The sequence below is a fragment of the Salmo salar genome, chromosome ssa09 (assembly GCF_905237065.1).
Source record: "Salmo salar chromosome ssa09, Ssal_v3.1, whole genome shotgun sequence".
Classification (NCBI taxonomy): domain Eukaryota; kingdom Metazoa; phylum Chordata; class Actinopteri; order Salmoniformes; family Salmonidae; genus Salmo; species Salmo salar.
Window position 1 is genome coordinate 108169874 of NC_059450.1, and position 18110 is coordinate 108187983.

Sequence of the window (18110 nt, forward strand, 5' to 3'; positions counted from 1 at the left end):
AGAATATGCATATACTTATTATATATGGATAGAAAACACTCTAAAGTTTCCAAAACTGTTTGAATGGTGTCTGTGAGTATAACAGAACTCATTTGGCAGGCAAAACCCTGAGACATTTTCTGACAGGAAGTGGATACCTGATGTGTTGTATTGACTTTAAACCTATCCCATTGAAAAACACAGGGGTTTAGGAATATTTTGGCACTTCCTATTGCTTCCACTAGATGTCACCAGCCTTTACAAAGTGTTTTGAGTCTTCTGGAGGGAGATCTGACCGAACAAGAGCCATGGAACGATGATGTCCCATTAGACACCTGGCGCGCTAGTTCATGTTGGGTACCCTCGTTCCAATACTTTATAAAAGAGTATGCATTCGTCCACCTTGAATATTATTCATGTTCTGGTTAAAAAAGGCCCTAATGATTTATGCTATACAACGTTTGACATGTTTGAACGAACGGAAATATATTTTTTCCCCTCGTTCATGACGAGAAGTCCGGCTGGCTTACATCATGTGCTAACGAGACGGAGATTTTTGGACATAAATGATGAGCTTTTTTGAACAAAACTACATTCGTTATGGACCTGTGATACCTGGAAGTGACATCTGATGAAGAGAATCAAAGGTAATGGATTATTTACATAGTATTTTCGATTTTAGATCTCCCCAACATGACGTCTAGTCTGTATCGCAACGCTGTATTTTTCTGGGCGCAGTGCTCAGATTATTGCAAAGTGTGATTTCCCAGTAAGGTTATTTTTAAATCTGGCAAGTTGATTGCGTTCAAGAGATGTAAATCTATAATTCTTTAAATGACAATATAATATTTTACCAATGTTTTCTAATTTTAATTATTTAATTTGTTACGCTGACTTGACTGCCGGTTATTGGAGGGAAACGATTTCCTCAACATCAATGCCATAGTAAAACGCTGTTTTTGGATATAAATATGAACTTGATAGAACTAAAAATGCATGCATTGTCTAACATAATGTCCTAGGAGTGTCATCTGATGGAGATTGTAAAAGGTTAGTGCATCATTTTAGCTGGTTTTATGGTTTTGGTGACCCTGTCTTTGACTTGACAAAACATTACACACAACTCTTGTAAATGTACTGTCCTAACATACTCTAAATTTATGCTTTCGCCGAAAAACCTTTTTGAAATCGTAAAACGTGGTTAGATTAAGGAGATGTTTATCTTTCAAATGGTGTAACATAGTTGTATTTTTGAAAAATTTGAATTTTGACATTTATTTGGATTCAAATTTGCCGCTCTTGAAATGCACCTGCTGTTGATGGAGTGCACCACGGGTGGCACGCTAGCGTCCCACCTAGCCCCAAGAGGTTAATACATTCCATACACCCATATGATGCAGTCTTAAACTGAGTCTATTATATAAACAGTTTTATGGTAATATGGCTATATTGTCTCTTCTGAGTATGACAAAATGGTACCAAGCGGATCAGTTCGTAGCTGGATTCTTCACCAATCTTCCATACCTTCTCCAGAACACAAAATGTCGCTTGGCTCTCCAATTCTATGAGTTGGAAGAATTTCCTGTGTCTCTCTATGAGCCATGTGGCCAGAGACTCTCCTGGAATTTTAAAGTTTTTACGACCCTTTACACACAGGGTGGATTGTGTGCAAAAGGGAGGGGTCAACTGTCCTCCCTGTACCAAAAGAGGCCAACGTCATGACACCACTCACTACCACTCCCTACCTCACTACCATACTACCACTCACTATCATAAAACCACTCACTACCACTCACTACCACTCACTACCACTCACTACCATACTACCTGACTACCACTCAACCACTCACTACCTCACTACCATACTACCACTCACTACCATACTACCACTCACTACCATACTACCACTCACTGCCACACTACCACTCACTGCCACACTACCACTCACTGCCACACTACCATACTACACTACCATACTACCATACTACACTACCATACTACCACTCACTGCCACTCACTGCCATGCTACCACTCACTGCCATGCTACCACTCACTGCCATACTACCACTCACTGCCATACTACCACTCACTGCCATACTACCACTCACTGCCATACTACCACTCACTGCCATACTACCACTCACTGCCATACTACCACTCACTACCATACTACCACTCACTACCATACTACCATTCACTACTAGGGTATGGAGAATACCATGAGTACATGTATCCATGTACTCACTACCACTCACTACCATACTACCACTCACTACCATACTACCACCACTGCCATACTACCATAATACCACTCACTACCACTCACTACCACACTACCACCCTCTCACTGCCATACTGCCACTCACTGCCATACTGCCACTCACTACCATACTGCCACTCACTGCCATACTACCACTCACTACCATTCACTGCCATACTACCACTCACCGCCATACTACCACCACTGCCATACTACCACTCACCGCCATACTACCACCACTGCCATACTACCACTCACTGCCATACTACCACTCACTACCACTCACTGCCACACTACCACTCACTACCACTCACCGCCATACTACCACTCACTACCACTCACTACCACTCAACTATACTACCACTCACTGCCATATTCCACTCACTACGACTCACTACCATACTACCACTCACTACCACTCACTGCCATACTACCACCACTGCCGTTACTACCACTCACTGCCGTACTACCACTCACTGCCGTACTACCACCACTGCCGTACTACCACTCACTGCCATACTACCACTCACTGCCATACTACCACTCACTGCCATACTACCACTCACTGCCATACTACCACTCACTGCCATACTACCACTCACTACCATACTACCACTCACTACCATACTCCCACTCACTACCATACTCCCACTCACTACCATACTACAGGACTGGTTCTCATCATCGGAGCCAGAGTGGAGGACAACTAACTCACCATCTGATCAGGGAGTGTGTGTGTGTGTGTGTGTGTGTGTGTGTGTGTGTGTGTGTGTGTGTGTGTGTGTGTGTGTGTGTGTGTGTGTGTGTGTGTGTGTGTGTGTGTGTGTGTCTCACCATCTGAGCCATCAGAGTGGAGGGGAACTCTGATTTCATAGTGTAGGGAAGGGCTGTCTGAGCTCTGGAACCGTACGTCGTCTGGAAACGCTTCTTCACCTCTCCCAGGAAGCTGAACGCACGCGACCGCTCAAAGTCCTAACAGACAGACAGACAGCACACACTGCAGTCCCAACAGACAGACAGACTGACAGACAGCACACACTGCAGTCCCAACAGACAGACAGACAATACACACTGCAGTCCCAACAGACAGACAGAGAATACACAATGCAGTCCCAACAGACAGACACTGCAGTCCCAACAGACAGACACTGCAGTCCCAACAGACAGACACTGCAGTCCCAACAGACAGACACTGCAGTCCCAACAGACAGACACTGCAGTCCCGACAGACAGACAGACAGACAGACAATACACACTACAGTCCGACACTGCAGACAGACACTGCAGTCCCAACAGACAGACAGAACTTAAGGATTAAGACTCTGGGGGGTTAATTTAGTACCCCTTTAGGACTCTGGGGAGGGTTAATTTAGTACCCCTTTAGGACTCTGGGGGGAGGGGGGTTAATTTAGTACCCCTTTAGGACTCTGGGGGGTTAATTTAGTACCCCTTTAGGACTCTGGGGGGTTAATTTAGTACCCCTTTAGGACTCTGGAGGGGGTTTAATTTAGTACCCCTTTAGGACTCTGGGGGGGTTAATTTAGTACCCCTTTAGTACTCTGGGGGGGGGTTAATTTAGTACCCCCTTTAGGACTCTGGGGGGTTAATTTAGTACCCCTTTAGGACTCTGGGGGGTTTAATTTAGTACCCCTTTAGGACTCTGGGGGGTAATTTAGACCCTTCAGGACTGGGGGGGTTAATTTAGACCTTTTAGGACTCTAAGGGGGGTTCATTTAGACCTTTTAGGACTCGGGGGGGTTACTTTAGACCCTTTAGGACGGGGGGGTAATTTAGACCCTTTCGGTATAAAACATGTTTTATGAAACATTGCATTTCCTTACTACTATTATTATACTAGGGTATGGAGAATACCATGAGTACATGTATCCATCATGTTGTTCACTCTGATGGGAGGACTTGGGTATGGAGAATACCATGAGTACATGTATCCATCATGTTGTGATGGGAGGACTAGGGTATGGAGAATACCATGAGTACATGTATCCATCATGTTGCATGTTGTTCACTCTGATGGGAGGACTAGGGTATGGAGGATACCATGAGTACATGTTTCCAGCATGCCACGTGTCAACATTGCAGGCTGGTGGTGTGTTTTCATGGCACACATTGGGCCCCTTGATAAAAGTGGAGCAATGTTTGAATGCCACAAGATATCTGAACATCAATGCCAATCAGGTGCATCCCTTCATGGCAGCAGTGTATCATCTGCAAATAGATTTTTTCAACAGGATAATGCCCCATGCCACAAGGCTAGGACTATACAGGAATGGATCCACAAGCATGACAGTGAATTCTGCTTACAGCAGTTGCCTGCCCAGTCACCAGATCTCAATCCAATTGAGCATCTGTGGGATGAGATGGAACAAGCTATTTGGAGTAGAGATCCACTACCAGCCAACTTGACACAAGTGGGAAGCATTGGAGTCAAAATAGGCCAGCATCCCTGTGGAACACTTACGACACCTTGTAGAGTCCATGCCCTCGACAAATTGAGGCTGTTCTGAGGGCACAAGGGGGTGCAACTCAATATTAGGAAGGTTTTCCTCATGTTTTGTACACTCAGTTTATACTTCCATTCCGAGCTACCTTCAGACGAGGATTGTGGGTGTCCTAGATCAAACCAACCAACGGGTTCGTTAGAGTATCAACTTTCCATAGTGGGGTCATATTATTGTGTAGTGCACACTGTTCTGACGCTACAGATTGAAGTTGGCAGATCGGCGGTACCGACTTCAGACATGGGGGTCGTAGAGCAAAACGGAGAACACCATCGTGTTCGTAAGAGTCTCATCTTTCCATATTGTGGTCATTTTTGTAGGCCAAACCGTTTGGATGATACAGACGTTTTTGTGAGAAGTCTCATGCACTGACAAACACCGCTGTGGCTTGGCCACCCTTCACCACAGATGCGTAAGGCCGCAGCTTAAATTGCCCGATGTTGATGTGATTTATTTATTATGCTAATTCGATTTCAGTGTGTGAGCGGACATCAACTCTAGGGGGTTAACAGTTGACAAAAAATAAATATTGCAGCACATCCATACAGAATTGCAAATTACTCAGATACAACAAAGCACACTACATACTCACACATGAAAACGAAATTGTGTATACTCACGTCATCAGTGATACATAGGTATATGATTCTGTCATGGCAGATGTAGTGGAAGAGATAGCTGAAGGACAAGACAAGATACTCAGTCAGATACTCAGTTTGAATTGATCTTCACGGTCACACTAACATAGTTACACTACAAGTAGAACAGGACTATCCAACTCCAGGCAGATATGTGTGTGGCTGTCTGAGTGTTAACCCTACCTGCCATGGCTGTAGGTGAGCTTGTTGTTCTCGGATGGTATCTTAGCTAGGATCTGTTCTGTCACCTCCAGGAAATTACCGCCACACCACTCACGACCATACTACCACGCAAGACCATACTACCCCTCACTACCATACTACCACTCACTACCATACTACCACTCACTACCATACTACAACTGACTACCATACTACAACTGACTACCATACTACCTGACTACCATACAACCTGACTACCACTCAACCACTGACTACCACTCAACCACTGACTACCACTCAACCACTGACTACCAGTCACTAGCACTCCCTACCACACTACCATACTACCACTCACTACCATAAAACCACTCACTACCATACTACCACTCACTACCATAGTACCTGACTACCAGACTACCTGACTACCACTCAATCACAGACTACCACTCACTACCACTCCCTACCTCACTACCATACTACCACTCACTACCACACTACCACTCACTACCTCACTACCACTCACTACCTGACTACCACTCAACCAATGACTACCACTGACTACCACTCCCTACCTCTCTACCATAAAACCACTCACTACCATACTACCACTCACTACCATACTACCACTAACTACCTGACTACCATACTACCACTCACTACCTGACTACCACTCAATACCTGACTACCACTCAATACCTGACTACCACTCAATACCTGACTACCACTCACTACCTCACTACCACTCACTACCTCACTACCACTCACTACCATACTACCTGACTACCATACTACCTTTCTACCACTCAGCACTGACTACCTCTCACTACCACTCCCTACCTCACTACCATACTACCACTCACTACCATAAAACCACTGACTACCACTCACTACCATACTACCACTCACTACCATACTACGACTAACTACCTGACTACCATACTACCACTCACTACCTGACTACCACTCACTACCTCACTACCACTCACTACCTCACTACCACTCACTACCTCACTACCACTCACTACCTCACTACCACTCACAACCTCACTACCACTCACAACCTCACTACCACTCACAACCTCACTACCACTCACTACCATACTACCCGACCACCACTCAACCACTGACTACCAATCCCTATCTCACTACCATACACCACTCACTACCATAAAACCACTCACCACCACTCACCACCATACTACCACTCACTACCATACTACCACTCACTACCATACTACCATACTACCATACGACCACTGACTACCATACACTACCATACTACCACTCACTACCATACTACCACTCACTACCATACTACCACTCAATACCCGACTCACCATACTACAACTCACTACCTGACTACCACTCCCTACCTCACTACCATACTACCACTCACTACCATAGTACCACTCACTACCATAGTACCACTCCACTACCATAGTACCACTCACTACCATAGTACCACTCACTACCTGACTACCATACTACCACTCACTACCATACTACAACTCAACCACTGAATACCACTCACTACCACTCCCTACCTCATAAAACCACTCACTACCACTCACTACCATACTACCACTCACTACCATACTACCACTCACTACCACACTACCACTCACTACCACTCACTACCACCCACTACCACTCACTACCACTCACTACCTGACTACCACTCACTACCTGACTACCACTCAACCAATGACTACCACTGACTACCACTCCCTACCTCTCTACCATAAAACCACCTCACTACCACTCACTACCATACTACCTGACTACCATACCACCTGACTACCACTCAGCACTGACCACCACTCACTACCACTCCCTACCTCACTACCATACTACCACTCACTACCATAAAACCACTGACTACCACTCACTACCATACTACCACTCTACCATACCACGACTAACTACCTGACCACCATACTACCACTCACTACCTGACTACCACCACTACCTCACTACCACCACTACCTCACTACCACTCACAACCCACTACCACTCACTACCATACTACCCGACTACCACTCAACCACTGACTACCAATCCCTATCTCACTACCATACTACCACTCACTACCATAAAACCACTCACTACCACTCACTACCATACTACCACTCACTACCATACTACCATACTACCATACACCACTGACTACCATACACTACCATACTACCACCACTACCATACTACCACTCACTACCATACTACCACTCAATACCTGACTACCATACACAACTCACTACCTGACTACCACTCCCTACCTCACTACCATACTATCACTCACTACCATACAACCACTCACTACCATATTACCACTCACTACCTGACTACTCACTCCTGACTACCACTCACTACCACTCACTACCTGACTACCACTCAACCACTGACTACCACTCAACCACTGACTACCACTCAACCACTGACTACCAGTCACTACCATTCCCTAACACACTACCATACTACCACTCACTACCATAAAACCACTCACTACCATACTACCACTCACTACCATACTACCTGACTCACCACTCAATCACTGACTACCACTCACTACCACTCCCTACCTCACTACCATACTACCACTCACTACCATACAACCACTCACTACCATACAACCACTCACTACCATACAACCACCACTGCCATACTACCACCACTACCACTCCTACCATACTACCACTCACTACCATACTACCACCACTACCATACCACCACTCACTACCACTCACCACCATACTACCACTAACTACCTGACTACCATACTACCACCACTACCTGACTACCACTCACTACCTGACTACCACTCACTACCTCACTACCACTCACTACCATACTACCTGACTACCACTCAGCGCAGACTACCACTCACTACCACTCCCCACCTCACTACCATACTACCACTCACTACCATAAAACCACTGACTACCACTCACTACCATACTACCACCTCACTACCATACTACGACTAACTACCTGACTACCATACTACCACTCACCACCTCACTACCACTCACTACCTCACTACCACTCACTACCTCACTACCACTCACTACCTCACTACCACTCACTACCTCACTACCACTCACTACCATACTACCCGACTACCACTCAACCACTGACTACCAATCCCTACCTCACTACCATACTACCACTCACTACCATCAAACCACTCACTACCACTCACCACCATACTACCTGACTACCATACTACCTGACTACCACTCAGCACTGACTACCACTCACTACCACTCCCTACCTCACTACCATACTACCACTCACTACCATAAAAACCACTGACTACCACTCACTACCATACTACCACTCTTACCATACTACCGACTAACTACCTGACCACCATACTACCACTCACTACCTGACCACCACTCACTACCTCACTACCACTCACTACCTCACTACCACACTCACAACCTCACTACCACTCACTACCATACTACCCGACCACCACTCAACCACTGACTACCAATCCCTATCTCACTACCATACTACCACTCACTACCATAAAACCACTCACTACCACCACTACCATACTACCACTCACTACCATACTACCATACCACCATACGACCACGACTACCATACACCACCATACTACCACCTCACTACCATACTACCACTCACTACCATACTACCACCAATACCTGACTACCATACTACAACTCACTACCTGACTACCACTCCCTACCTCACTACCATACTATCACTCACTACCATACAACCACCACTACCATATTACCACTCACTACCTGACTACTCACTCCTGACTACCACTCACTACCACTCACTACCTGACTACCACTCAACCACTGACTACCACTCAACCACTGACTACCACTCAACCACTGACTACCAGTCACTACCATTCCCTAACACACTACCATACTACCACTCACTACCATAAAACCACTCACTACCATACTACCACTCACTACCATACACCTGACTACCACTCAATCACTGACTACCACTCACTACCACTCCCTACCTCACTACCATACTACCACTCACTACCATACAACCACTCACTACCATACAACCACTCACTACCATACAACCACTCACTGCCATACTACCACTCACCACCACTCACTACCATACCACCACTCACTACCATACTACCACTCACTCACCATACACCACTCACTACCACTCACTACCATACTACCACTAACTACCTGACTACCATACTACCACTCACTACCTGACTACCACTCACTACCTGACTACCACTCACTACCTCACTACCACTCACTACCATACTACCTGACTACCACTCAGCGCAGACTACCACTCACTACCACTCCCCACCTCACTACCATACTACCACTCACTACCATAAAACCACTGACTACCACTCACTACCATACTACCACCACTCACCATACTACGACTAACTACCTGACTACCATACTACCACTCACTACCTCACTACCACTCACTACCTCACTACCACTCACTACCTCACTACCACTCACTACCTCACTACCACCACTACCTCACTACCACTCACTACCATACTACCCGACCACCACCAACCACTGACTACCAATCCCTACCTCACTACCATACTACCACTCACTACCATCAAACCACTCACTACCACTCACTACCATACTAGCACTCACTACCATACTACCACTCACTATCATACTACCACTCACTACCATACTACCATACGACCACTGACTACCATACACTACCATACTACCACCACTACCATACTACAATACTACCACTCAATACCTGACTAGCATACTACAACTCACTACCTGACTACCACTCCCCACCTCACTACCATACTACCACTCACTACCAACAACCACTCACTACCATATTACCACTCACCACCATATTACCACTCACTACCTGACTACCACTCACTACCACTCACTACCTGACTACCACCAACCACTGAATACCACTCACTACCTCTCCCTACCTCACTACCATACTACCACCATGACCATACTACCCTCACTACCATACTACCCCTCACCACAATACTACCACTCACTACCATACTACCACCACTACCATACTACCACTCACTACCATACTAACTGACTACCATACTACCTGACTACCATACTACCTGACTACCACTCAATCACTGACCACCACTCACTACCACTCCCTACCCACTACCATACTACCACTCACTACCATACAACCACTCACCACCATACTACCACTCACTACCACTCACTACCATACTACCACTCACTGCCACACTACCACCACTGCCACACTACCACTCACTACCTCACTACCACTCACTACCATACTACCTGACCACCATACTACCTGACTACCACTCAGCACTGACTACCACTCACTACCACTCCCTACCTCACTACCATACTACCACTCACTACCATACCACCCGACTACCACTCAACCACTGACTACCAATCCCTACCTCACTACCATACTACCACTCACTACCATAAAACCACTCACTACCACCACTACCATACTACCACTGACCACCATTCACTACCATACTACCACCACCACCTGACTACCACCACTACCTGACTACCACTCACTACCTGACTACCCCTCACTACCTGACTACCCCTCACTACCTGACTACCCCCACTACCTGACTACCACTCCCCTTCCTCACTACCACTACCTTCCTCACTACCATACTACCACTCACTACCATACAACCACTCACTACCATACAACCACCCACTACCATACTACCACTCACTACCTGACTACCACTCACTACCTGACTACCACCACTACCTGACTACCACACTACCTGACTACCATTCACTACCTGACTACCACTCACTACTGACTACCACTCACTACCTGACTACCATTCACTACCATACTACCACTCACTACCATACAACCACTCACTACCTGACTACCATTCACTACCAGACTACCACTCAAACTGAATACAACTCCCTACCTCACTACCATACTACCATACAACCACTCACTACCACCCACTACCATACTACCACCACTACCGACCACCATACTCCCACTCACTACCTGACTACAACTCAACCACTGAATACCACTCACTACCACTCCCTACCTCATAAAACCACTCACTACCACTCACTACCATACTTCCACTCACTACCATACTACCACTCACTACCACACTACCATTCACTACCACTCACTACCACCACTACCTCACTACCACTCACTACCTGACTACCATACTACCTGACTACCACTCAACCAATGACTACCACTGACTACCACTCCCTACCTCTCTACCATAAAACCACTCACTACCACTCACTACAATACTACCACTCACTACCATACTACCACTAACTACCTGACTACCATACTAACACTCACTACCTGACTACCCCTCACTACCTGACTACCCCTCACTACCTGACTACCACCACTACCTGACTACCACTCCCTTCCTCACCACCACTCCCTTCCTCACCACCACTCCACTACCTCACTACCACCACTACCATACCACCTGACCACCATACTACCTGACTACCACACTCAGCACTGACTACCACTCACTACCACTCCCTACCTCACTACCATACTACCACTCACTACCATAAAACCACTGACTACCACTCACTACCATACTCCAACTAACTACCTGACCACCATACTACCACTCACTACCTGACTACCACTCACTACCTCACTACCACTCACTACCTCACTACCACTCACTACCACTCAACCACTGACTACCAATCCCTATCTCACTACCATACTACCACCACTACCATACTACCACTCACTACCATACTACCCCACTACCATACTACCACACGACCACTGACTACCATACACCACCATACTACCACCACCACTACCATACCACCACTCACTACCATACTACCACTCAATACCAGACCACCATACCACAACTCACTACCTGACTACCACGCCCTACCTCACTACCATACTACCACCACTACCAACAACCACTAACTACCATATTACCACTCACTACCTGACTACTCACTACCTGACTACCACTCACTAACACTCAACCACTGAATACCACTCACTACCTCTCCCTACCTCACTACCATACTACCACCCCGCACCATACTACCACGCAAGACCATACTACCACTCACGACCATACTACCACTCACTACCATACTACAACTCACTACCATACTACCACTCACTACCATACTAACTGACTACCATACTACCTGACCACCATACCACCTGACTACCATACTACCTGACTACCACTCAACCACTGACTACCAGTCACTACCACTCCCTACCACACTACCATACTACCACTCACTACCATAAAACCACTCACTACCATACTACCACTCACTACCATACTACCTGACTACCATACTACCTGACTACCACTCAACCAATGACTACCACTGACGACCATACTACCACGCAAGACCATACTACCACTCACTACCATACTACCACACCACAACTCACTACAACTCACTACCATACTACCATTGACTACCATACACTACCATACTACCACTCACTACCACCCACGACCATACTACCATTCACTACCATACTACCATTTACTACCATACTACAACTCACTATCACTCACGCACCATATTACCACCCACGACCATACTACCACCACTACCATACTACCACTCACTACCATACTACCACCACTACCATACTACCACTCACTACCATACTACCTGACTACCATACACCGACTACCACTCAACCACTGACTACCATTCACTACCACTCCCTACCTCACTACCATACTACCACTCACTATCATAAAACCACTCACTACCACTCACTACCACTCACTACCATACTACCACTCACTACCATACTACCTGACTACCACTCAACCACTCACTACCTCACTACCATACTACCACCACTACCATACTACCACCACTACCATATTACCACTCACTCACCATACTACCACTCCACCGCCACCACCGCCATGCTACCACTCACCGCCATACTACCACCACCGCCATACCACCACTCCACCGCCATACTACCACCACTGCCATACTACCACCACCGCCATACTACCACTCACTACCATACTACCACTCACTACCATACTACCATTCACTACTAGGGCATGGAGAATACCATGAGTACATGCATCCAACTCACCTACCACTCACCACCATACTACCACTCACTACCATACTACCACCACCGCCATACTACCATAATACCACCCACCACCACTCACTACCACACTACCACCTCTCACCGCCATACTGCCACCACCGCCATACTGCCACTCACTGCCATACTGCCACTCACTGCCATACTGCCACTCACCGCCATACTACCATACTACCACTCACTACCACTCACCGCCATACTACCACTCACTGCCATACTACCACTCACCGCCATACTACCACCACCGCCATACTACCACCACCGCCATACTACCACCACCGCCATACTACCACTCACTACCACTCACTGCCACACTACCACCACTACCACTCACTGCCATACTACCACCACTACCACTAACTATACTACCACTCACTGCCATATTCCACCACTACACTCACTACCATACTACCACCACTACCACTCACTGCCATACTACCACTCACCGCCATACTACCACCACTGCCATACTACCACCACCGCCATACTACCACCACTGCCATACTACCACTCACCGCCATACCACCACCACTGCCATACTACCACCACTGCCATACTACCACTCACTGCCATACTACCACTCACTACCATACTACCACTCACTACCATACTACCACTCACTACCATACTCCCACTCACTACCATACTACAGGACAGGTTCTCATCACCGGAGCCAGAGTGGAGGACAACTAACTCACCATCTGATCAGGGAGTGTGCGTGTGTGTGTGTGTGTGTGTGTGTGTCTCACCATCTGAGCCATCAGAGTGGAGGGGAACTCTGATTTCATAGCGTAGGGAAGGGCTGTGTCTGAGCTCTGGAACCGTACGTCGTCTGGAAACGCTTCTTCACCTCTCCCAGGAAGCTGAATGCACGCGACCGCTCAAAGTCCTAACAGACAGACAGACAGCACACACTGCAGTCCCAACAGACAGACAGACAGACAGACAGACAGACAGACAGACAGCACACACTGCAGTCCCAACAGACAGACAGACAACACACACTGCAGTCCCAACAGACAGACAGAGAATACACAATGCAGTCCCAACAGACAGACACTGCAGTCCCAACAGACAGACACTGCAGTCCCAACAGACAGACACTGCAGTCCCAACAGACAGACACTGCAGTCCCAACAGACAGACACTGCAGTCCCAACAGACAGACACTGCAGTCCCAACAGACAGACACTGCAGTCCCAACAGACAGACACTGCAGTCCCAACAGACAGACAGACAGACAGACAGACAATACACACTACAGTCCCAACAGACAGACACTGCAGTCCCAACAGACAGACAGAACTTAAGGATTAAGACTCTGGGGGGTTTAATTTAGACCCTTTAGGACTCTGGGGGGTTAATTTAGTACCCCTTTAGGACTCTGGGGGGTTAATTTAGTACCCCTTTAGGACTCTGGGGGGTAATTTAGACCCTTCAGGACTCTGGGGGGGTTAATTTAGACCTTTTAGGACTCTAGGGGGTTCATTTAGACCTTTTAGGACTCGGGGGGGTGGGGGGTTACTTTAGACCCTTTTAGGACGGGGGGTAATTTAGACCCTTTCGGTATAAAACATGTTTTATGAAACATTGCATTTCCTTACTACTATTATTATACTAGGGTATGGAGAATACCATGAGTACATGTATCCATCATGTTGTTCACTCTGATGGGAGGACTTGGGTATGGAGAATACCATGAGTACATGTATCCATCATGTTGTGATGGGAGGACTAGGGTATGGAGAATACCATGAGTACATGTATCCATCATGTTGCATGTTGTTCACTCTGATGGGAGGACTAGGGTATGGAGGATACCATGAGTACATGTTTCCAGCATGCCACGTGTCAACATTGCAGGCTGGTGGTGTGTTTTCATGGCACACATTGGGCCCCTTGATAAAAGTGGAGTAATGTTTGAATGCCACAAGATATCTGAACATCAATGCCAATCAGGTGCATCCCTTCATGGCAGCAGTGTATCATCTGCAAATAGATTTTTTCAACAGGATAATGCCCCATGCCACAAGGCTAGGACTATACAGGAATGGTTCCACAAGCATGACAGTGAATTCTGCTTACAGCAGTTGCCTTCCCAGTCACCAGATCTCAATCCAATTGAGCATCTGTGGGGATGAGATGGAACAAGCTATTTGGAGTAGAGATCCACTACCAGCCAACTTGACACAAGTGGGAAGCATTGGAGTCAAAATAGGCCAGCATCCCTGTGGAACACTTACGACACCTTGTAGAGTCCATGCCCTCGACAAATTGAGGCTGTTCTGAGGGCACAAGGGGGTGCAACTCAATATTAGGAAGGTTTTCCTCATGTTTTGTACACTCAGTTTATACTTCCATTCCGAGCTACCTTCAGACGAGGATTGTGGGTGTCCTAGATCAAACCAACCAACGGGTTCGTTAGGAGTATCAACTTTCCATAGTGGGGTCATATTATTGTGTAGTGCACACTGTTCTGACGCTACAGATTGAAGTTGGCAGATCGGCGGTACCGACTTCAGACATGGGGGTCGTAGAGCAAAACGGAGAACACCATCGTGTTCGTAAGAGTCTCATCTTTCCATATTGTGGTCATTTTGGTAGGCCAAACCGTTTGGATGATACAGACGTTTTTGTGAGAAGTCTCATGCACTGACAAACACCGCTGTGGCTTGGCCACCCTTCACCACAGATGCGGAAGGGCCGCAGCTTAAATTGCCCGATGTTGATGTGATTTATTTATTATGCTAATTCGATTTCAGTGTGTGAGCGGACATCAACTCTAGGGGGTTAACAGTTGACAAAAAAATAAATATTGCAGCACATCCATACAGAATTGCAAATTACTCAGATACAGAGATACACCAAAGCACACTCACATACTCACACATGAAAACGAAATTGTGTATACTCACGTCATCAGTGATACATAGGTATATGATTCTGTCATGGCAGATGTAGTGGAAGAGATAGCTGAAGGACAAGACAAGATACTCAGTCAGATACTCAGTTTGAATTGATCTTCACGGTCACACTAACATAGTTACACTACAAGTAGAACAGGACTATCCAACTCCAGGCAGATATGTGTGTGCTGTCTGAGTGTTAACCCTACCTGCCATGGCTGTAGGTGAGCTTGTTGTTCTCGGATGGTATCTTAGCTAGGATCTGTTCTGTCACCTCCAGGAAATTACCGCCACACCACGCATACGCTTCGCCAGGATGGTGCAGCTACGGGCAACCACTGCAAACAGGATTGCCATGGTTATGGACAGGGTCAGGGAGGTCAGCTGGTCAGGGATTCACTGAGAGGAAGGAAAAAAATTTGGGGATAGAGTGAAATGGTGGGTTAAGATATTTTCACCACTAAGCTAGTGGCAAGGTAGGCAATTAATAGTAGCCAAGTCAACAACAACATTGTTAAGATCAACAACACTGACATGTAGCTAACTAGGTTAGCTAACTAACTAACCAACCAAATCCAGTGCACTAGCTAGCCGTTTGCCTGCAAAGGTGAACATCTGGTGACATCGGCAAAAGATTCACCACTGTGGCTAACTTTACATTACCGTTTTTGTTTTGAATAAAAGTACTGCAGGTAAGTAACGTTATGTTGATGGCTGGTCAGTATAACTTACAAAAATAACGTTAACAAAAACTGTGCTAAACTTACAGCATCCTGGGTACCTAAGACTACGATCATCATGGTACCTCATCGTTAGCGAATAATACGACCATATAAAATGTTTTGTTAGCAGTAATAAACAATAAAACATCAATATACACACCTGCGAGGCTCTGCAGTCTTCAAAACGATGTGTTTTCAACATTTATTAAACAACGGTTTCGATAATCCTATCGAATGACTTCAGCTTTCCGGATCCTCATTAAAAGCTTTCGCCGGTTCAATCAAGGGAAATGTGGTTATTTATGACTAGGAACTACTGCTTACAATGAATATGCGTGAGAAATATTTGAATTACACTTCTTTGTGTACAACTACTTTCTGGTTGTGTCTCTAACTAACGCCACGTATTTTTCCAGAAATGTCACATTTACGCGACGAAACAGGAAGCATTGTAGTTCAGCGATGTTACCAAAGATTTATATCTAAACCAAGATAGACCACTGCCTGTCGCTTCCAATAAGAAAACAGTCATAGTGGGCAGAAGCAAGGAGATGGGCAGAGCCAAGCATGCAAGCGAGATCCTAATAGCCTACGGCATGCCAAACGAATCAAATCGTCTTACCCGAACATGTTTTAACACTTAATGATTTTTTATGTTTTATTTCACCTTAATTTAACCAGGTAGGCTAGTTGAAAACAAGTTCTCATGTGGAACTTCGACCTGGCCAAGATAAAGCATAGCAGTTCGA

At 46.2% G+C, this 18110-nt stretch overlaps 1 pseudogene; it reads right to left on the bottom strand.

Moving 5' to 3' along the window:
• The window catches only part of LOC106594318 (vesicle-associated membrane protein 7-like), an 83452-nt pseudogene extending 66456 nt beyond the window's left edge, over nt 1–16996 (bottom strand).
• Between the last annotated feature and the right edge of the window lie 1114 nt (nt 16997–18110).